Source organism: Mus pahari, chromosome 12 (assembly GCF_900095145.1).
Source record: "Mus pahari chromosome 12, PAHARI_EIJ_v1.1, whole genome shotgun sequence".
Lineage (NCBI taxonomy): Eukaryota > Metazoa > Chordata > Mammalia > Rodentia > Muridae > Mus > Mus pahari.
Window position 1 is genome coordinate 43,973,958 of NC_034601.1, and position 24,008 is coordinate 43,997,965.

The following is a 24,008-nucleotide window of genomic DNA, read 5'->3' on the forward strand; positions in this document are numbered from 1 at the left end:
GGACATTTTATCATGTTCCACACTGAGCAATAAATATATATTTATGTAAATATATACAATATGCATATTTACATGCATTTAAATATTCGCATTCTTTAACAAAACTTGCACAGAACATTTTCCCTTCCTATATGCAAGATTCAATTTTTATAATTCATTTTAACATAGTCTACTTAACCTTATTAAAAATGCTAGTTTTGATCTAGAGATGTTTAACCTTTTTGGCATGTGTGTATGCTTGCCATTTCTAACCAATACGATAAAGACTGTGAATCCCTATTTTGAATGTTTTAAAATGTATAAAATAAAACTCATGGGAACACAAAAGAAAATGATCATATTAAAACCCAAGTCCCTTTCCTTAGCCTTGGAAAAAAAAGGGGTCAGTGCAATAGTCCCCAGGTTAAGAATCCCCGTGTGACTAAACTAACTTCACAGCTATCTATAGTGCCATACCCTGGAGTATGGAAACGCTGACTGTAAATAAAACCTCAGAACACAGTGTGACAATTAAATATTTCAGATACTTATCGACTTGTCATGGTTTTAACATTTTCTCTCCTCCCCCATTCTCCTCTTACTTCTTCTATCCAGTCGCACAGGTTCACATGCTTCACACACATGCATACAAACAGCACAAACATATGTTCACACATACACACATTCAGGTCATGTACATAGAGTGACACAAGCCCTATGCCATTGCATCAAATCCTTCCAATGCTCTTAGCCATGCACCCCGACTTCCCCTCCCTCCCAGTTCCTCAGACTCCCTTCTTTAGGGTTTATTATCTCTACAGGACAGTGCTCACCACCCTGACATTTCTTAGTTTCTTTCACAGCATTATGAACTGATAGCTGCCTTCTACCCTGGAATAATGGTGGAGAACGGTGGCAGCTCAGCCCAGTGTCTTTGACCTTTATTTTCTCAGGCTTCAGTGAACCTTCTGTAGCAGGTGTTTCCCTTTGATAGGCAGTTTCTGCCTCCCACCAAATGACACGTGTCCAAGTGCCATGCCCAGCCTAGGGCAGAAGCTCTGGCTTGGCTCACAGTGGCCATGATGAACATACTATATCCCCAAGATGAGGTAGCTTAGCCAGGGTTTACAGGAGGAAATACAGTTACTGTCACAACTGAATTATGCAGGTGTTTCCCCGGTGGTTTGCTGCAGCCATTTCCTGCTGCCGTAGTCCCGTCATTAACTGTCTTCCCCTTTGCATGTAGCAAGAGGAGGGCTCCCTGAATAGATTCTGGGCAGCAGGTAGGAAGCCTCTTTCTTGTGGGTCATGTTATGGGGTGCACATTAAATTGGGTGTCTTCCCAGTGATATGCTAGAGCCTTGACCTCCAGGGTTTCAGAATGCAACCGGTTCTGGAGAAAGGGACTTAGCAGAGGCAATCGAATTAAAAGAAAGTTGTTAGGGACTAGTGAGATGGCCTTTCTAAAAGTAAGGTACCAGTCTTAGTACACTAGAGAGTCCAGTGAGTTCCTTTAAGATGTCGGGGTAGGAGATGGTTCAGTGATTAAGAATTGACTGCTCTTCCAGAGGTCCTGAGTTCAATTCCCAGCCACCACACTGGTGGCTCACAACCATCTGGAATAGGATCTGATGTCCTCTTCTGGTGTGTCCGAAGACAGCTAGTGGACTCATAGACATAAAATAATAAAATAAATAAATAAATAAATCTATTACATGTTATCCATATACTGTTTGTGTGGTGATGCAGGTAAGGTCACCTTGCCACTGAGCTTAATGACCTGAGTTTGATCTCAGGGACTTAAAGGATGGAGATACAGAACAGACTCCTATGACTCATCCTCTCGCCTCCATCCACAAGCTGTGATCTGCACACTCACCCCGTATCCCCCCTCCCCCCCCCACACAGTGAACAACGTGTAATACAATTCTTAAGTAAAGTGGTGGTGATGTCTATTTTACAAAGACTGCTATATTATCTGAAGAATGGACGAGGTTTGGGCAGAGAGGCAGACCGCTGAAGAGTGAATTCGTCCCAAAGGGACAGGAAGAAGACAGAAAAAGGGATCGGTGAGCCAAGGAAGGAGAGGCCTCAGAAGACATCAGCCGTCTTGACACCCTGATTTTGACAACCTCCAGATTGTAAGCAGCTGCTCAGTCTGTGTCATCTGACTCTGAGGTGGGAGTGGGGAGCAGAATGGTCTGTCCCCCAATCTGCACAGCAAGCAGCCTGGAGTTTCAAATGACAGTGATATTCATGACCTGCTGCTCTAAGACGGCCAGGTTCTTTCTGAGAAAAAAAATAATCAGCTACTACCCTAATCGAAGCAGGAAGCAGGTAGGGGAAGAGTCATGTCACTTCCTTTTCTGGGTGAGAGTCTAGAATTGGATTGCTCTAGACTAGAAGTCTATTACTACAATTCCCAGAACACAAACCGAAATATGAACATTTGTACTATAGCTAATGTTAAGTTCCAAACCTGAGCGTAAATGACTGAGATGCCTATTTAACCTATCAAAGAGAACCTGGCTGCCAGGTTCTCCCTGCACCCCTCAGTCCCTTCCTGGTACAGAGGGCCCTCCTGGCTAGCATACCCTGATGACTACCCTGAACTCTCTCCAGCCCCGGGGACTGGGTTGCTCTTCTTTATATAATCCAACCATTTTTGATTACCCGCTCTTTCTGTACCTTCGGGCCTCCTGGCTGCTGCAGCTCGTCCCCCTCTCTACCCCCTCATCCTTCCTCTCCTCAACTCCCAACATGGCCCAGTTGGACTCCCAGAGTTCCTTGCCTCTGGTTATGCTCTCTTACACATCTATAATAAATCTCCTCCACCGTACCTAGGAGCAAACCATGGTTTCTTCCCTTTTCCTTTTCCTGTTTTTATTTCTTTTCTTCTCTTCTTGTTCTTTATTATTATTATTATTCATTTGCTGCAGTGTTAAAGACCTTAAGGACTAACAGGCTCTAATCAGAAATTATTATCATATTGTACAATTACAAACCCACATGTAGCCTAGGGTTTCAGATGGGTTCAGATCCATAATTTCATGTAGGAAGAAAGACCCTGAAACCTGGAGAAGGTCACAGATCAGGAAAAAGACCCCAGCCTCTGACCTCCATTACCTCCCATCCTAGAGTCCCCAGCGCCACAGGCTGCACATCTGTCCTACTGAAGTCAAGGTAATCTTCATCTGTACCATACCTCACTTCTTTATTCATCCAATGATTTGGAATTTAAGAGGTCATGAACACTTTATAAAGTCAGCCAAAAAGAATTAACAAGACAATCAGTGCCAAAAAATATATTTGTTGTAAAGCCTTTGGTTTTCATAAAGACAACTCTCCCCGAAGGAAAAGAAAAATACCCTCCCCCACACTCCATGCTCCTCTAAATGTGCCCAAACATTCCCTGTTAAATCCACTTATATAGTGCTTTCTTAGTGCACATAATTACCCTTTAATAGATCCTTTTTTAGCCAATGAAATTATCAACCTTCTTTTCTTCTTCACTTTTAAACCTCTATCTTTGTCCCATATATCTTTCTTTTCCTTCAAAATCCAATTTATACAATTTATTTTTGGAGCTTCAAAACAGTTACTATTTGAGTAGTCCATAGGTTACCTCTGGAGGAGAAAATGCTTAATCCACCCAACAGTGTCATTGCTTTTATTATTCTTGTTACAGGACAGGAGAAGACCATTCATCAAGCAGTAAGACTCTCATTTACAGTCACTGGGGAGCTATCCCGAAGGTTAGTGTGAGCCTCTGACATTGCGTGATTTTACCTTGGACAGGCTCCATCTAAGAAGAACAGCTCGGCAGGGTCTTCAGACCATGGACTCTAATTGTCCTCACACAGATGAAACTGAGGCATCTGCTCCCCGCCCCCAGGGCCAATCACCTAGCTAATGTTTCCAACCCACTGGGGTTTTCCACTAAGCAGGAAATTACAGAAATTCTTTGTAACACCTCGAATGCATTGCAAGTTGGTCTTGTAATTGTTTATTCTTAACTCAGCAGTATGGAGGTATGACAACACATGGATCCGGCCTTTATACAATATTGCACAATCTGCTTGGTTAGTTTTGAGTTGCTCCAGTCTCAACACTTAAATGGTCTCACAAGTCTGTCCATAAATCAGAACCCAGAAGCTGGAAGCGTGAGGGTATTACACATGCCAAGTTGTTAAATTCCTTTGCCTCCGTTTCCCCTTACTTAAAGTATTCATACATACCCCTTTGAGATGATATGACATAACTCACAGAAAAGGCTTAGTAACCATAACAACTCAGTAGATATGAATGAATCTTATTCAAACTACAAGTGAGAAGATGTTACACAACAGTGGCTTGATAAATGTTTGCATGGAAATGTAGAAGAGCTATTATTATTATTCTAACAATTACAGAATAAAACAATAGAAATCTTGGACTCGGAATTGAGAAAGACAAGCCACGAATACATCCCTGCCATGAAGGAGTTTGTGACTTGGGAAAGCTGTTAACCTTTCTCAGACTTTAATCACCAGCTCTAAGGCTAAACTCTCAAGGAGATAAAGAAACACCTTGGGAAGTCTGTACTGCCTAACGACTCAGGAAGCAGCCAGCTCTGCTGAGAGCTATTGTCCTTCCTGAAGAGAGCAAGGAGCTTCCTTGCTCTTCAGCCACAAGAAAAAAGATAAACAGTTCCTGTTCCATTGTTCTGAAGCACCCTCTCCCCAAAGAAAGAATTATCCCAGCCTTCCCTCAGGGGAGCCAGTCTGCCCGAGCTTCAGCTAGAGACTGGAGCAGCTGAACAAAGCACGTCAGAGCAATTAGTTTTGGCAATTAGGCAGGCAATTAGTTCTGCAGTGTGTAGAATGGGAGAAGAAGGTAAATCGGCAGCCTCAGAGGTGACAGGAAATGTGAGTTTACCTCGGGCTCTAGTGACACTCAGGTGAGAAGGTCGGGTACTCCCCAACCTCCTTTCCCTCTCGCTATCAGGACCACAGAGGAAGTTGCTTTCCAGGAGCAAGACAACAGGTCCAAGCTTTCAGCCCTGTTCTAATTTCTTCCTCAGAATGCCACAGGTTCTCAGTGTTTGCTCCAGCGGAGGAGTCCCTGTTGCTTTCTCCCCCAGGAATCTTATCTGCCTGCGATGTTGAAATTCTTAGCTGCAGTTTCCTGGGGACTCTCCCACCACAGTTTGTTGTTTTGAAAACTTGGGAAGGTCTCTTCTAAGAGGCAATTAATTTCTCATTTATCTAGGGATGGAGGAGAAATTACACAATTTCACATGATATAGTAAGGGGGCATTTCAAAGCGGTGCTTACACGGCAAAGCCTTGGGGTTGGAGACCAGCTGTGCCTCTTACAAAGCTCTGGCCTTTGGTTTCATCCTCTCCAAATTGGGAGAATGACAGAACGACCTCGGAACATGCAGGACACTTCAATATATCTTGTCAATTCCAATTTGGGGGATGCATATATTAAAATTTATTTATGTTTAAGTGAAATCCAAATATATCTGGTCACCTTCTCTTTTCTGTTGCTAGACTTGACAATTCTAAAAAATAAATTAGGTCTAAAAAATAATTAGACCCTTCTTGAACATTATTGAGGTTAAATCAAACATCACACAACACAAGAAATTGGGGGGGGGGGATTAAAAAAGCCAAATAAGACACCCTAATGTTCCTTTCTCTTTCCTGTCCTCTGCCACTATCATCTAATTTAATTGTTCTACAAAGTCCTGATGCTTAGATGAACAGGAACGGCAGCTGGCTAGTTTTTCAGAAAAGGATCATCTTTCTATGAATTGCCAGCACTAGGGATTCTTTGGTGAGGCTAAAGACCTCTCAAGTGAAGGCAAGAGTAAAGAAAGAGTGTCTGGACACGACCACACTCCGCTTCTCTACCCTGACCTTCTACACCAGTATTTCCAGCTGTTTTTCTTGTGACTTAAGAAATAGAAGCCACCTACTTACAAGGACAGAGTAATCAGGGGACGTGGAAGCCAACGCTGACTGTAGCAGCATCTTGCCCAGCACACTGATGAGATTCTGGAGTGGGAGCCAGTGTTAGCCTTCCAGTTCCCCGTGCATAGCTGGTGTTCCCATGACCCACCTAACCAAAGGCACCTTCAGATGTTGTGAGACGCCATGCTGAACCAATTATAGGAACCCTCATTAAGAAAAAGATGCAGAATTACAAATACGAAATTAGACATGAAACTGAATATTTACTTAGAATGAGAAATTATATCATGACAAATTACAGGAGTGCTAGAGAATCAGGCCCCTTTCTTCTAAAAAATCCCTACAAGTGATTTGCTGGAAATGCTGACACAGAAAATGTTTCCTGATTATAACCCGGCTTTCTCTCTCCACCTGGAACCTTGGTAAGCTAGGGACTCAGGCCAACCACCCTGAACAGAAAGGGACCTGTACCCTATACCTTATTAGCGTCTTTATATCTCATCTCTTGCATTTAACCGAGTTCCTTTATAGCCATGTTTATTGTTCAAACAATATTGTAAGTGTGCTGATGGAAAACAAAAGGTGGGAGGGGATTCTTACATTTCTGCCATCTCAATCGACCATCTGTCTCTTTTCTCCCTGTTCCTTTCACATTTTCACTCACATGCACTACTTATAAGCCTGAGACCATGATGTGGTCATGAGTTTTAGGCTTCTGTAACATAATACTGCAGGCTGGGTAATTGTTGAACAATAGGAACTATGGCTTAATGGTCCTAGAACAGGTTCTGTCATCTAGCTGCTATGTCATAACAGGGCCAGAAGGGTGAGGGAGCAGCAAACCCAGAATAGGGACACACAGAAGGACCTTTCCTTTCACCAAAAGCCCACTTCCACAATAACAGTATCAATTCATTCATGAAAGACTTTGTGGCCTAAACACTCTTTCCCTGTGCCACCCCTTAACCCTGATTACAATAGCATCAAATATGGGCATGCACTTGAGGGAGGCCTTGAAGCTAGCATACACTATTGGATCTTTCAAGGTGTTTTGCACTTAGCACAGTACCAGTTTTCTGTTTCTCCACAGTCTTCCTCACTGTGACACTTCAAGGCTGCATGACCATTCCCTCGTGCTTTGTTAAGAAATGAGAGGAAGGGGGGCTGAATTTTAGGTTACTGTGAACAGTTTTAAACTTCAAAAAAGAAAAAGACTTTAGCAACATTGTAACTCACACCGAAGTAAATAATCTGCCAATTTAAAAGGAAAAAAAGAAAAAGTCACTTCAACCTTTTATTAGGTGTGGGCTGAAACAGAAACTATCAGCTGGTGTTTTACTTTTCAACTAATTTCTCCAGTAAGGTGATTCGAATCTGTTGAGCATGCCCCTCCTCATGAGGGAAAAGAATAGAATAAACAGATTGCCATGTGACCGGATACTTGAATGGATATTGTTTTTTTAAGAACTGTTTCCTGGTGGAAAGGAGCCACTGCAGGAACCACACCACGCCAGTTCTATGGCAATAATTTAATTATGCCAATTAGAGCACACATTCCCCCAGAAGGCATTATGAGGACCCTCTCTGGGAGAAACATTGGAACAAAACATTTCAACAGTGCTCAGTCGTTTTCCCTTCCTGGGTGAAAATTAGGAGTTGAGTACACTATGATTCATAACTTCACAGAACAGTTCGTGTGGGTGGACACCCGTCACTCTCGTCCTCCTTACAAGCCTAAGGCTACACCCCCCTACCTTTTACTTTCTGAACTTCTCCATGGGGTGCAGCAACCAATCCACTCTGTGCAATTTTGACTTTAAAAATCTCCAGTGTAAAGATCTAGAGCAGAAGGAGGGGGAGGGAACCTGAAAACCTCCCATTTGATATCCTCTGAGTGTCATGTCAGGCAGCCAGCTCGGAGTGGGAAATGCCTTCTCTGTGGCTTGGAACTGTCTCCACAGCCCATCGAATTTATAAGTAAAGGTGATTATGGCTCATCTCAACTCACTTAGAGCAGGAGACCAAGATGGATAGGAGCTACTAAAATCACGGTTAAGGCAATTTTAGAATGAGCCTTTCACATTAATGGCAGTGACTCATCTTGTTCTGTGGTTCCTAATATATCAAAGGTGGTTGAAAACGTCCCCTCTCTGTGTCTCATGTCCTCACATATAGGGCAGGAAGGAGGTCTAAGAAGATAAAGTGGAAGGTGGTAAGCCAGAGCCAAAGGTTGATCTGTAACCAAGGCAGGTAGATTAACTGCTATGCTCTTACAGCATCAAGGCTTAAACCCTCCCCAGTCCTCAGCCAGTAACATCCTTGCAGACTTTACAGCTTACATGCCTTGGGATGAAAGGCAGAGTATGAAGGTCACCTACAAAAACAGTTTTGACCAGAGCTCTTCAGCAGTACCCTTACTTCTGAAGCAGTGACTCATCCATCACATAAGAATCGGAATGTGCAAAAAGACTTCTTTCTGCCTGCAAAGTGAAGGGGGGGGGGATACTTTTTTTCCTCTTAATTTTATAAAAGCCAATGTCTATGTGAACCAGAAACAGGGAATGACATTCTGACCAACCGATTTTCTCACTGAAGCTTTTACAAAATGAAATTTTCTCTGTTTCCTATTTTTATGCTGTCTTCTAGTGTTGCTGGCACTGGTAACCGTCATACTTGGCTCTTCTGTCTTGCTTGTCATCCAACGATTTCAAAGTGCTCTGCAGCAGCATTTCACCCTCACAGTGGGTCCGGGAGAAAAGTCAGCTCTGTTGTGCCTGATGAGCAGGTGGGACGCAGAGAGGTGACAGGACTTAGATGCACGCTCTGCAGAGCGTCAGGGCGGGAAGCAGGTCAGAACTGCAGCCGCTTCATTTCTGCTCAGTCTGCTGCTAATGCATCCTATCGCTGTGACCTCGGCTTTCCTGGGGGCCCGAGCACGAGGCTCGCCGCAACAGATTATGAACAGTTTGCTAAGTGTCTGACCCTATAGAGAAGCTGAAAACCCAAATAAGAGAAGCTTGATTTGCTTTTGGGGCGTTAAGTACTTGGACAAACAAGTCTAAAACGTTGGTACGGATCCACAGGGTGAAAATGGCTACCAGATTTCAGTACTTGAAAATATCAAAGTATTGGCAAGGAAGCTCAGGATCTTAAAGTCTGCAGTTGGGGATGTAATTAGCACAACCACTGGAAAGAACACTTAGCCTTGTCTTTTAAAAACAGATCGTGCACATAGGCTTCAATACAGTAATGTTACTCCTACTTGTAGCCTGGAGAGAAATCCTCATCCATAAGCTCTAAGACTATGCACACAGATATTTATGAAATGAAATATTATCCACTGGTGAAAATGAATGGGTCATGTCTTCCCACAAAATATAGATAAACTCTATAAGAGGAGAGAGGGAAGTAAGTCAGAGAAAAAAGATGAAGTTTTGTGAATGTTGTTTGTTTGTTTGTTTTTGGCTCAAAAGTAGGAAAAGCACACACATGTTAGAGAGAGAAACATACATATCACAAAATAGGGGTGGGTGATACGTTCTGCTTCCTCAGCACATGTATGTGAAATTTTAAAAAATTGTTTTATTTATATCCCAAATGTTGCCCCCCTCATTCCCTGTCCATCCTCCAAGAGTTATTCACTCCCTACCCCCTCTCCTTTGCCTCTGAGAGGGTGCTCTCCCAACCCCCAACTGCCCTCCCCACTCACCCACCCCCTATCTCTTACCTTACCCCTATCTCTCTGCCCCAGGGCATCAAATTTCTACAGAATTAGGTACATCCTCTCCCACTGAGCCCAGATCAGGCAGTCCTCTATAAAATGAAATATTATCCACTGGCGAAAACAAATGGGCCACAGACCATCAACCATTGGACTGAGGCAACTCCATAAGAAGACCAACAGAATCAACTAAACTGGAGCTCCCAGAGACTAAGCCACCAACCAAAGAGCATACATGGGCTGCCATGTGACATTTATTTAAGGCATTATAAAATAATTTAAGTCAGTGCTAATGAGCTAACAGTAGAGAAAAGAGTCTTCAACGAAGGTATATGTGTAGGGTTTAACTCGTTGTTTAAAGACTATAAACAGTTAACATTTTTAAAGGATAGCATTTTTTAAAATGTCTGCCAAGCTTAAGTCAGAAAGTGTTCAAAATAGGGATGTCATAGAAAGATTTATTATAGTAAGCTTGTAACTCGGTTACGTAAATGAGGAGCAAGATTTTAAAACTCCATCAAAGTTCTGGGGAAGTGTATGAACAAACAATTTCAGGAAAATTCAATGAGGAGGGATGGAAGAAGTGTAAACTGTGCTAGTAAACAAGGAAATAAAAAATGTGTGGGGACTTTTTCTCTTCTTAACTTTAAGGCTGCCGAAGGCTGAAAATCTAGGAATTAGCAGTAGTTGAGTGGGGGTTGAACTGTGAGGTACAGCCTTCCAAGAGGCACTTCAGAGATAAGAATACAGTGGCGTTTAATTATGCCTCCAAGGCTTTGTTCCAGAAGGTCCCGGAAGCTTCTCCAAAAAAAAAAAAAATCATTAGAGTCCTAAAAATATTCACAGCAACATTACCTTTAATAACAAAAATTAGCCTAAATATCGAACAATTGGAAAGTGGTTAAAGTATTGAGCAGCCTCATTGGAGGCCACACAACCATTAAAATGGGATTTTAAAAGAAGCTTATTGATGGGGCAGTGACCCACAAATTATTTGTACTGCCAAATTTTGTATTCATAACAGAGAGGGAGAGGGGGAGGGGGGTAGAGGAAGAGGTGGGGGGAGAGGGAGAGGGAGGGGGGAGAGGGAGAGGTGGGGGGAGAGGGAACACCATGTGGAAGATATGGAAGGCTTAAATAGAGCTATATTATAAGCTCTGGTACAGTTTTGTGTTTCTACTTTTTTTCCTGTCACAGTTTCAATAGTCAATTTCCTAGATGAACAACATCATATGAATACCTTTTAAAAGAGTAGAAAGTTTCTTCCATACAGGGGAAGACACTCCCTAATTAATGGGGCTGAGCCATAAACCGTTCCTTGTTGAGTGACCAACTATCCCTACTATCAGAGATTCTCTCTGTTTCAGAAAAATCTTCCAGAAAGTGAGGACAGGTGGCCATCGTCCTACCTTTGAATTGGGAGCTTCATTCTAATGGAAAAACCTCCTCTCTAAACTTCAACCTTCATCTTAGTAATTCCTTCAGTCTCGGTACAGATATGGCTACTGTGAGCTTGCAGACTTCTGCTTAAGTTAACATCTGAAGGCACGTGTTGATAGTGAACACGGTGCATAAACACCAATGACCCCAATTAGGTGCATCACTCAGTCTCAATGTGTACTAACAAAGGTCACTCTTTTGTTGAGGAAGAGGAGCCTGTCTGTCTTATTCTCTGCACTGTGTGTACACTTTCCTTCTGGAGAGGCAGGCGGTGCTTGTATCCATGGGAAAGCTGAGCCCTGAAAGATGCAATTAGCTGGGAAAAGCAAGTCCCACCTCCCCCATAAGGCTCCGTGGAAGAGTCCGGCAAGTACCACCTTTCCCACAGACCCTTACAGAGCTCCAACAAGTCCTCTCCCACAGTAGCTCTTCAGGAAGCTCTTCTACAGCGCTGTGTGATACCTATGCTATCTCTGCCTCACTCTGAGGCACAGTGAGTGGCGGGCGGGCGAGAGGGCCCAAGGAACCAAAATGACTGCCTCTTCTTATGCTTTCTAGTGATGTGAGCACCTCAGAACTGGAACAGCTCCTGACACACTCTCTTCAGCCTCAGTTCCCTTGGGAATAAACTGGGTGAAGGTTGCTCTTGGCAGGTACACCAGAAAGTTAGAAAGACTGGATATGCAGCAAGAGTTGAGAGCAGTGGCTGAAGATGGCTACGCGGAAAGATGCTCTGAAATTCAGGCGCACCAAGGGCCAGGGGAGACTAGAAGGCAGTTGGAGAAAAATGGGCGATTGAGCTGGGATGAAGTCTTCACAGAGCCTCAGAGGGAAACCTCCAGGTCTGTCCCAAGTTGGGGTGAAGGGGTGGGGACTTTCATACCTCTGCGAGCAATAAGAAGACAGCCACCTAGAGAATAAAATGAGGGCTTGGTGCCATAGCTGAGAGAGTCACCACCTGGGTCTCCTCCCGCGGCTGAGGGACTAGGATCTGTGCTCCCTCTGTGAGTTTGTATCTAGGCCACTTTTCCCACCTCTGCTTCCCGGCTAGTGGGATGGGCAGGCAGGTCCCTTCCTGGGGGTGAGGTGGGGGGTGGGGACAGATGTGTTAGATGACTACTTTGCCTGGAGAAGTCCTTTATTGTTTTACCGCGTCCTTGGGCTCCTCAGTGGCCCAGACCCTTCCTGTCAGCCTTCTTTCCTTCTCTCCAGCCTCCTTCAGGCTGGTTGTGGAGAGTTAAGTATCACCCTCTTCTCCCTTCAGGAGCAATGTTTAGCTTTGGCTTTTGTGAATTATCTTTGATTTTCCTTCTTGAATGTACACGATCTAAAAAAAGAAAAAGAAAAGAAAGCAAACAAACACAATTAAGAAGTGTACTCTGAGAACTCGAGCGACCATCTGGAGAGGCAGAAAACGGGGTGGAGGGGTTGTTCTGTGCAAGGAAACTGGAGAAGTACAACAATCTATTGGAGGGGGGGAAGAAAACCCTAGCAAATGGAAAAACGCAAACAAGCACTAATCTGGGTTAGGAATGCTCTCTAAGGTCTGAGGTTTTCTGGTTATGCTTAAATTTTCTTTAAAGATATATTTAGGGGAAAACGAAAAAGTACAGACTGGTCAAATTACTTGGTCCACGGATTCTTATTGTTTGGAAGAAACATTAAGGAACAATGACAACCAGATGGGGAGATGGCTTCATTGATAAAGTCCTTGCCTTGCAGCATAAATATCTGAGGTTGGTCACAGGAACCCATGTAAAATCTAGGCATGGTGGTGCGTACGTGTAATCCAGGACGGAGAGGGCGGGATTGGCATGTCTCTGGGGCTTACTGGTTGCTTTGACAAGTTCAGACCTGTTGGAAACCCAGTCTTAAGGGAAAGATGAGATGCCCAAGGGACAATAAGCCAAGATTATCCTCTAGCCCGGTGGTTCTCAACCTGTGGGTCATAACCCCTTTGGGGATTGTATATCAGATATCCTGCATATTAGACATTTCATTACAATTCATAATAGTAGCAAAATTATAGATATGAAGTAATAACAACAATTTTACGACTGGAGGTCGCTACAACATGAGGAACTATATTAAAGGGTCCCAGCACTAGGAAGGCTGAGAACCATTGCTCTAGCCTCTAGAAGCACCAGCATACGTGCACATGGGCTCACGTGCAAACACACACACACACACTGACACACACACACAATGGCACGCACACAATGACACACACATATACACAGAGAGGGAAAGAGAAAGACAGGGGTGGGTAGGTGAGGGTTAAAGACATATAATGCAATGCCACCTAAGCCTACACCCTAATTTGTTTTTACAAGTGGAGCTGGAAATGGTGAAGAGAGAGAGACTCTGGGGGTTAGGTAATACAAGACACTGTTTAATTCTCAGTGCAGACAGATGAAGTAAGTACGTGATTCTTGAGCACTTGGAAAGGAATGTAGTGATCACTAAGAGACAACATATGTTCATTAAGCATGGGTCATGCAAAACATCCCCTTTTATTTTTCTCCCAATGGGGAACATCAAAGGTATCAATTCATCTAATTACCCAGAGTATTTGAAAAGGCTGATCACATTGGCTTTGTAATTAAGCTGGAAAATATAGCTAAACTATGAGCTGAATGCCATTCTGCCTTCCAGTCCTTCCTTTGTTCACACCTCCATTCAGTCAGCGTTCATTTTATATTCTGCACAGTGCCAGAAAGCCGGAGGAGCACCCTGTGAAATCTAAGGAGCACGTTGTAAGTTGCAACCTAAAGAAACTTTCTGAAGATGCTTCTAAAATGTGGCCTAAGACCAAAAGCATCAGACTAGCATATGGTGCTTGTTAAAAATGCACATTCCTGGAGTCACGTCTCAGACTCGCTGAATCCAAATTTCAGGAAATCAGAGGCAGGGATCAAGCGCATTGAACACATGTCCCGAGTAATTCCTTAACATGCGTTTAAGAACCACTGTGAAGTCATTTTCCACCCTCCTAAAATCATCAACATTTTAGTGTTAGTGGTTTGAATCCTAATATTCTAAGGTAGGGACACACACCTTCAATCCCAGCACCCAGGAATCAGAAACAGATCTCTGTAAATTGAAGGGTAGCCTGATCTACACAGGGAGTCCCAGACAAGTCAGTGCTATATGGTGAAGTCCTGTCCCATAAAAACAAAAACAACAAAAGCCAAACACAAAAGTTGCACTATCAAATTTACACAGGACTGAAAGCTGAGAGTAAAGCTGATGAAATAGATTAAAAAAAAATCAAACTTAAGTCAAAAGACCTTGAAAAGGAGAGGAATGGAATAAAATTAACAATACACACTTAATAGGGTTAAATGTTAAATTTTGCATCCAAGGTCAAAGAATCAACTGCTTAAATACAAGGTAGGAAGGCTTCAGATTGACAGCAGTTCACTTGATAAAGATTTAAAGTTCAATGAGAGTCAAAAAGGGGCTATTATTTTTAACAGAAACTCCTACAAATTTTAGAAGGCATTAGTAGACATTAAACTTAAGTGGAGGAGGGGCAAAACTGTGCCCGTCACTTCCTGGACTGGTGAAGCACAGCTACTTTGGAATATTTAAAAATGTAAATCGACTAAAGGACTTTGCAATAGTTTGGATGTTGGCCATATAGTGAAGGCTTGCTCCCCAGGCTGGTTCTGAGAGAAATGGTAGAAGCATCAGGAGGCGGAGCCTCTGAGGGGTTAGTAGGTCATGGGATATGAGCCCTTGAAATGATAGACCCATATTGTGTCACTTTGCTCCTGTTTACTGAAGCATGGGGTGAAAGCTGTACCTTGTCCTGCATTCCTGACATGAGGAATGTCAGGAATGTCACCCTTGCTATAGACTCCTAAGCTATAGCTGGGTGCTTAATTTTATGCTGGAATCTCCATAACTGTGAGTAAATCTTTTCTTTGTATAAATTAGCTGCCTCAAGTACTGTTATAGTGATGAAGAACTTGTACAACCTATTATTATTATTATTATTATTATTCTACTGCTTTTAATTTCTATACACTGTGAGTTAGAATATTACTTCCCTCTTTCCCTTTCCTCCCTCCAGTCCTTCCCAGGCATCATCTCTCGAAACCCTTCTATACCCCCCAACTCTCAAATTAATCTTTTTTCTTTATTATTATTTGTAATAACAATATATATGCAATATTATATATTATATAAGATATACAATTATAGAAAATATATACAATATATAAGATATATATTACATACACACACATATGAACATAAATACAATCTCCTGAGTTTGTTTTAGGTGTTTCTATACATACGGTTTCAGGGCTGATAATTTTTATTGCTAACCAATAAGGAGACTCCATCCTGAAAGAGGCTAATTTTCCCTCCCTGAAGAGCCAGGAGTTATCTATGGTTTTTTGCCTAGAGGCGAGAGTCTATGAAACTTTCCCTCTTTCACATTAGCATGTTTATTGGTATGGCCATTGTTCTGGTCTTGTTGGTGCAAACATTTCTAAGAGAGACTGTTCCACAGCTGACCTCCTGATATTCAGGCTCTTACAATTTGTCTGTCCCCTCTTCAGTGATATCCCCTGAGCCATAGAAGCAGGAGCTGTGATGCAGATTTATCTACTAGGGTTGGGATCCGCATGATCTGTTGATCTCTATATTGTGTCCAGTTGTGATTTTCTATAATAGTCTCCATTTGCTGTAAAGAGAGGCTTCCTTAATGACGAATGGCAGCTACCCTTATCTGTGGGTATAGAATATGATTTAGAATGTAGTTAGAAAATATTTCTGAGCTGGGCAGTGGTGGCACACGCCTTTAATCCCAGCACTTGGGAGGCAGAGGAAGGCGAATTTCTGAGTTCGAGGCCAGCCTGGTCTACAAAGTGAGTTCCAGGACAGCCAGGGCTATACAGAGAAACCCTGTCTAAAAAAGAAAGAAAGAAAGAAAGAAAGAAAGAAAGAAAGAAAGAAAGAAAGAAAGAAAGAAAGAAAGAAAGAAAGAAGAAAGAAAAAAAGAAAATGTTTCTGGTCTAGCAGCGAGGTAGTAGAAGATTCTTTTCCGAAGTCCATGGCCTCACTAGCCCCAGGATGTTGACTAGCTTTCCAGCAACACACATGATTTCTTTCCCGTTGAGTGCTCTTAACTCCAATTTAAAAGCTGTTGGTTACCACCAGTGTATGAGTGTCACTTATGTACCTTTGGGAATATATTACTATGCTGGTCATTGTCGTGGTGTCACTGCTGTAGAGAGTTATTAATTGCCTCCCTCCCTTGGCAGGCAGCTGGTGTAGGATGTAACCATAGAAGCTAGGTTGTCAGGAAGTGGGCTTTCAGATTAGATCCAGCTCAAATGTGTCCTAAGTGTGCAGTCTTGACTTAGGGTTTCCATTTTGTCAAGAGACACCTCTTACAAAAGACAGCATTTAATTGTGGCTGGCTTACTAGTTCTGAGGTTCAGTCCATGATCATCGAGGCCGGAACATGGCAGCATCCAGGGTGGAGGAACTGAAAGTTCTATATCTTTGTCCAAAGGAAGCCAGGAGTAGAAGAAGTTCAAGGAAGCTAGGAGGAGGGTCTCAAATCCCACCCCTACCCCCGCAGTGACACACTTATTCAAGCAAGGGTGCACCCCAACAAAGCCACATCATCTCCTATTAGTGCCACTCCTTGGCCAAGCATATTCAAATCACTACAAGTCTTATCAGCACACTTTACTGACCATTCAAAGGGAGGTTTCTCCTGACTGGTGGCGGGGCTTTTGATAGTCTGTTTTGTTGTTGTTGTTGTTGTTGTTGTTGTTGGTTTTTTTTTTTTTTTTTGTGAGGCACATTATCAGCCCAAGAGGCATTACTTCCCTCAAGATACATATATAGTATAATTTTAGGGAAATTTTAAATAATTGATTTTTTGAGGTTTTATCAAACAATCCAGGGGTCATTTGCCCCCTATCTCTCCTCCTCCTTCTGTGTTGACTAATACATCCTACAATTTAAGAATTCATGTTAAATAGTGTGTGTGTAAGAAAAGATATCTTAAACAGGATTTCTTTTTTGTTTGTTTGGTTGGTTTTTTTCAAGACAGGGTTTCTCTGTATAGCCCTGGCTGTCCTGGAACTCATTTTTCAGACCAGGCTTGCCTCGAACTCAGAAAATCCACCTGCCTCTGTCTCCCAAGTGGTAGGATTAAAGGCATGTGCCACCACCGCCTGGTTTAATCAGGATTTCTATTACTGCAACAAAACACCATGACCAAAAAAGCAAGTTGGGGAAGCAAGGGTTTATTTGGCTTAGACTTTCAGATCCATCTTTCCAGAGAGTCCATCACAGGAGGAAGTCACAACAGGAACTCATTCGGGACTGGATCCTGGGGATAGGAAATGATGCAGAGGCCTTGGAGGAGGGCTGCTTCCTGGCCTGCTTCCCCTGGCTTGCCCAGGCTCCTTTCTTATGGAACCCAGGGCCACCAGACTAGGGATGGCACCACCCATAATGACCTGGGGCCCTCCTGCATTGATTACTAATTAAGAAAATGCTATACAGCTGAATCTCATGGAGGCATTTCCTCAATGGAGGCTCCCTTCACTCTCTGTGATGCCTCTAGCTTGTGTCAACTTGACCCACAAAACCAGCCAGTACAAAAGGCAACTGGGTAGTGAGGTATATTAGTCCCACATTATGTGAAGAATTAGTAAGGAAACAGACCGTTTCACATGGGAAAGTAAAACCCGGGTTTCATAGTAGCTGAAATGATGGAGTTGAGATTCTATTTTAAAGAGGAAAGAAATGGGCTCTTCCTACATGGTTCCTCAAGAAAGATCCAAGACACAAAAAGATATTGAAAGACCTCCATGAGGAGCCCCCCCCACTCCAGTCTCAAGAAGGTGGCACCCCAAAACCATGAATAGACCATCTTGATGTAAAAACACGAGGTAGTTTAATAACGGAGCTCTGAGCCGATACGTATCTCACACAGGAGACAGAGGGATCGACCACAAAAGCTAGGGGTTTTTATAGGGAAAGGGTTGGGGGGGGGGAGCTGGGGAGAATTGGTGCGGTTGCACACGATTGGCTCATTTAAGCATCAGCAGAATGATTACACGTCAGCAGAGTAGTACATGCAAGTCAGGATGTCAGGAGTCCCGAGGCGCGGACGCTTATCTAGGTCAGCGGAACATTTGGTTAGCATATAACTTCAAACTAAGTGGCTGATGACTCAGCCAAGATAGCCCGGACAAGTTCCTGCATTCCTTTTTCCCCAGGAATGTTTTAACAATGGGCCTGCCTGGGTATGCCCAGGCCTGTTTCGTGGTGCTCTCAGCCCCAGGCCCCAAAGTTCACAAACAACTCTTTTTGACCAAAGTTACATGAATCAGGCCTCAAATTTTATCCTAAATTTCATCTCCCTTCAATATTTTGGCTTGATGTTAGAAATAATTTTCTAAAAATTAGAGAGGTCTCTTCTCTCTGTGTGTGGAGTAAGACGGTGCCCTTATGAAATAGTGATTTCTTAGGCATCAGTTCAAATATCCGTGGTGCATCTTCTGGTGAGCGTTTTGTCAATCAATCCATCCATCAATCAAAGAAGATGCTGTAGTTGGAATGTTCTTTGCCCCTGTCCAAAATTCATGTTGAAGTTTAACCTCTGTGTCAAGACAAAGGAAAACACTGTCTGTTTTCCATCTATTCTCGCTCACAGTCAATACAGAATTTCTGTGACCTCAAAAAATGAATTTTTCCCAACCAGAAGACAGTTCTGCAGCAGTGGACAGCAGCTGCTCTGCTCTAATCCATATCCTCCCCTCTAATCCAATTTAATTCTGACACCATCTTTCTTGAAATAACATCAGGGCTTACAGGTTGGGGCTCAGTTCCCAAAACTGCTTTGAATTCCAGTCACACGGCCAAGATTATTCCACCTGTGCTTTGAGCAATTGGGAGAGGGCTCCCGTGCCTCTTCCTGGAATTTGATTAATTCGCTTGAGTCAGTCACAGAATTTGAGGAAGCATTGATATTTGAAGGTGTGTTATTCTAAAGGATACAAATGAATATATGCGTAGTGAGAGTTTAGGAGATAGGGACCCTAGCTTCCAAGCCCTCTCTAGCCACTCTCTACGAACGTCCATGTGTTCAGTTAACCGGAAGCTCTCTGAACTTTGTCTTTGGGGATTTTAAGAAGGTTTCCTACACAGGTATGCTGGCTCACAGGCTGGGAGAGGAAACCCAGTCTTGAGAATTAAAACAAAACTCTTCTAGAATAAAGAGGGTTTTATCACATTGAGGCAGCTTGAAGATTTTCTTTATGGCTAACTGAAGACAGCGGAAGATTAGAACTTTAAAGATGCCCCACTGTTAGGAATTTATAATCTGGGAACCTTTTCTTTAGGAAATGTACTCTAGGAAAGTCATTTCCCCTCAGTATAAACATTCTCTCCTGGAGACAGGAGGGAAGCACCTCAGATTCACGAAATAAAAAAGTGAAAAAGTACAAGACTCAGCCAGTTTTAAAAACTTAACAAACTTTGTTGTAGTTTGCTTTCTGCTATGTGATAAACAAGAGGACCTGAGAAGGAAGCTCTATTTCAGCCTCTCGGGTATAGTCAGTCTATATAAGTGTAGGAAGTTAGAGCAAGAAGTCAAGGCGGGAGCCCATAAGCTGGAACTGAAACAGAAACCACAGAACACTGTTGACTGGTTTTATCTAGCTTTTGTGCAGATGGCTTTCTTACGTAGCCCAGGACCACCCAACAGGTGTGCCCGGCTCTTCCACATCTGTTAGCAATCAAGAAAATGCCCCACAGGCATGCTCACAGGCCAGTCTGATGGACGCAACTCTTCAATGGAGGTTCTCTCTTAAGTAGGTCAAATTGACAACCAAGATTAGCTATCATTAGCTAAATCTACTGCTTGTCAGCTTGACACACAAACACATCGCTGTTAAACTATAACCTTTACTTTTTACCGGGATTGCGTGTTAACATAACAATATAAAATGTCACACAGCCTCTAAAGTCCCAAGGTCTTTTCACATCTCAACACATGAAAGTTCAGTGTCTTAAAAATCCAAAGCCTCTTATTTGTGGGTATCTATAAAATCAAAACTAAATTGCATACGTTCTATTTCCCAAAGCGAAGAATCAGGGAGAGTTCTAATCAGAATTCAGTAAAACTAAATTTTAACAGTATAGTTAGTTGGCTCAGTATCTGATATCTGGGATCTCTGGCTTCAAAGGGTTTAAGGGGCTCTATTTCTCTGGCTCTGCCACCGGAAGCACACGCATTTAGGCTCAGGATGACTCCATTCTATATCCATCACTGTTCATGGTAGTTAGTTATCCCACAATCCCGGTATCTACAGCATCTTGGGGTCTCCATCACATGAGACTCTATTTTCACCAATGGGAAATCTCCTGGCTTCTCTAGGGCCTCTAACACTGCTGCATGGCTCCTCAGCTTCTCTCCAAGACCCCTTCAGTCTTGTAGTTTCCACACAGAGGCCGTCATCACAGGAAGGACTCTCAGACATTGTCAAATTAGCTGCCAATTTAAGATGCATTCTTGGTCCTGCCGCACCACAGTTTCAGTGTGCTGACTCTGCAATTTTTTTTTCCCCAGCTCATCATTGATCCAGAAGGCTTTGACTCAATGATGCTGGTCTCTTATTAATCATAACTGATTCTTCAGTCCCATAACTGATTCTTCAGCACAGGCTTCCCTTGTATGATCTTAAGATAAAATGTCACACAAACAAACAGCCTTGGTAGAGGTTTTGCTTCCCTTAGAAATGGCACAATCCTAGATCCCTTGTCTGTATTTTGCTCAGTGCTATTTTTTTTTTTAATTTTCCTCTTCTTCACTCCCCCTCCCTTTGTAGTTCCTTCCTACCTTCTCTTCTACCCAGATCCACTCCCCTTCTGTCTTTCATCAGAAAACAAACAGGCTGCCAAGGGATAAAAATAAAACAAACTAAAATGAAGAACAAAAGACAAAACAAAAACCAATACATGGGAATAAGACAAAACAAACCCTAGGAAAAGAGCTGGAGAAAAGGCACAAGGAGCAGATATAGACACAGAGTTGCGCATTCAGGAACCCCATAGAAACATTAAACTAGGAGCTATAATATACATGCAAAAGATGTTTAGGTTGAAAAGAGAAGAAATTAAGAAATATAAAACAAATAAAATAAAAATAAGATTAAAATAAAAAGAAACAAACAAAATCAAAGCCAAAAGCATGAAATGATATTATAAGACAAGAAACATCCCAATGTGCCATTAAGATCTTTTTGTGTTGGCCATCTATGGTTGGGCACGCCCTGACCCTTAAGAGTAGTTTGTTTCCTCAGGGAGCCCACTCTCAGGCCCTGTGCATGCTGCCTCAGTCTCTGAGAGTTCATATGTGTGCTCATGACGTTGGTTCTTGGTGTCCTCTATCCCCGCTGGCTCTTACACACTTTCTGCCTCCTCTTCTGCAGAATCCCCTGAGTACTAAAGGGACGGATTTGCTGGAGATAGCCCATTTAGGGCTGAATGTTCCAAAAATCACTCTCTGAATAATGGCTGACATGTTTCCATTTGCTTCAGGGAGAAGCCTCTCTGATGATGGCAGAGTAAGGCACTGATCTAGGAGTATAGTAGATTGTCACTAGGAGTCCTTTCACTGTTAAGTTCTTCTAGTAGAACAGTATTTGGTATGATCCTAGGTCCTCTGGCTATATAGTCTTGGTTCTTCACTCAGACAGTGTTGGATGTCGGGGATTTAATTTGGGCTTACATGGGAATTCACACATCTGCTGAGGGTCCCTGCCAACAGTTTTTTTTTTTTTTTTTTTTTTTGACTGGTAAATAAAGAGCCGTCGGCCAGTGGTTGGGCAGGAGGACAGAGGCAGGACTTTGAGGATTCTCAAATGGGAAATGCAGGACAGGGAGAAGGAGAATTGCCAGGGCAGAAGGAAAGTAGAGCTACAGACATGAGAGCTGTGAAAGACAGAGAACCAACCATGGAAGAACCAGGGAAAAGCAGCCTCAGGGGCCAATCCCCCGCTTGGGGTAACAAAGATAAAGTATAGATTTTAGAAAATTATAACTCAAATATCAGATGGGAGAATGTGTTAGCCATGGAGAGTTTGGAAGTGGCCCAACAATTGAGCTAGCTAAGGCATATTAAAATATAAAAGTTGAGTGTGCTTATCTTTCATTCGTGAATCCAGAGCTCTTGGATGGTGCAGAGATGCACGTGCATCTGCCAGGAGCATAGAGTGGACATTAAATAATTCCCCACTAGAGATGGCATTCAATGTGTTAGGCTTGCACTCACTATTAAAAATTAGACATTACCGAATAGAATACGCATGAGCCATGATGTAAGATTAGGAGTTGGAGAGAATTGGCTTCTTAGCAGGCTACAGATTTTGCCTGAGCCACATGGGTGATTCTTCCTACAGTCTGGACTTGCACAAAAAGTTTGTTCTCAGAGGCACTGGAAGCCCCTACTGTGCAAAGAGACAGGCAACTCCAAAAGCAGAGGCAGATAGTGGAAGCTGCCGGCCTCTCACAACCAGATATATAGAGAATAGAGATGAATGAAATTTGATTTGTTTTTAAGGATAGAAAAAAGTACAGTGATAATTGTTTTAAGTGTTTTTAAGTATACATAGAGTAAAGGAATCCAGGCCTTTGATATCAAATGTAGGAATCAAAGGCACACAGAGCCAGAGAGGATAGAATAAATGAGAAATATGTATTAAAAGAAAATTGCCAGGCCAACCAGAGCTCCCAGGGACTAAAACACCAACCAAAGAGTACACATGGAGGGACCCATAGCTCCAGCTGCATATGTAGCAGAGGATGGCCTTATCTTGCATCAGTGGGAGGGGAGGACCTTGGTCCTGTGAAGGCTCCATGCCCCAGTGTAGGGAAATGCCAGGGCAGTGAGGTGGGAATGGATGGGTGGGTGGGGAAGCACCCTCATAGAAGCAGGGGGAGGGGGAGAGGATAGGAGGTTTGTGACGGGGAAACTGGAAGGGGGATAACATTTGAAATGCAAATAAATAAAATAACCAATAAAAAATAAAATAAAATAAAATCACCCTAATTTGCAATACTCAGGATCTTTGAATGTGGTCTACACTGGGTTTCTGGAATTGTTCATCCTGGTATAACAAATTTAGAGCCTGGAAATAGGCTTATACAGTAAGTAGAGGGAATTTAATTAAAGTTAAATACATAGATGAATAACTAGAGGCTTTTGATCAAAATGTTGGTCAGGAGCAGGAGATAAGGAGAAGGAAGAACCTTATCTCAGACAGATACTTAGGTTAATTCAAGGTATATAAAGAGAAAGGGGACGTATGTGCCCACAGAGATATCAATCTTCAGAGAAGGGAGGATTTAAATATACATAGATAAATAATTTGAGGCTTTTGATCAAATTGTAGGTTAGAAGCAGCAGATAAGGAGAAGGACCTTATTTCAGACAGATAGTAGAAACTTACGCCTTGATCTCATATAGGTCGGGGCAGGAGGTGGTGAAGAAGCCTTGTCTCAACAGATAATAATAATTGTTTAGATTGCTTTAAATTGTTTTAATTATCAAAATGAAGATGATTATAAGTTTTGTGGTATTTATGATATTAAAAAAACCTCTGGAAGAGCAGTCAAGCTACTAAATTAAATCAAACTGTACCTTAAATGATTGCGAGTTACTGGACCAAAGGCATGCTATTTTGGGAAAGAGGCATTGTATTTGTGTTAGCAGAAAACAAGAAGAGGCTTTGGGCCTCTTCCAGAGTGAGATGGTTCAGATATGATGGGAAAGACCCCTGAAGATCTCAGCTACAGAAAAGAAAAATACAAGAAAATCCAACAGGACAGGCAGCTTGATCTGCTGATTCCTCCACATGGGAACAGCCC

At 42.6% G+C, this 24,008-nt stretch overlaps 1 long non-coding RNA gene across 1 annotated transcript; it reads left to right on the forward strand.

The window, feature by feature from the left end:
• Positions 1 to 1,198: 1,198 nt before the first annotated feature.
• On the forward strand, positions 1,199 to 5,469 carry LOC110329317. The gene is made up of 3 exons (XR_002380916.1): positions 1,199 to 1,262; positions 3,668 to 3,734; positions 4,392 to 5,469. It is a non-coding gene; the product is annotated as an uncharacterized LOC110329317 (long non-coding RNA).
• Positions 5,470 to 24,008: the final 18,539 nt, after the last annotated feature.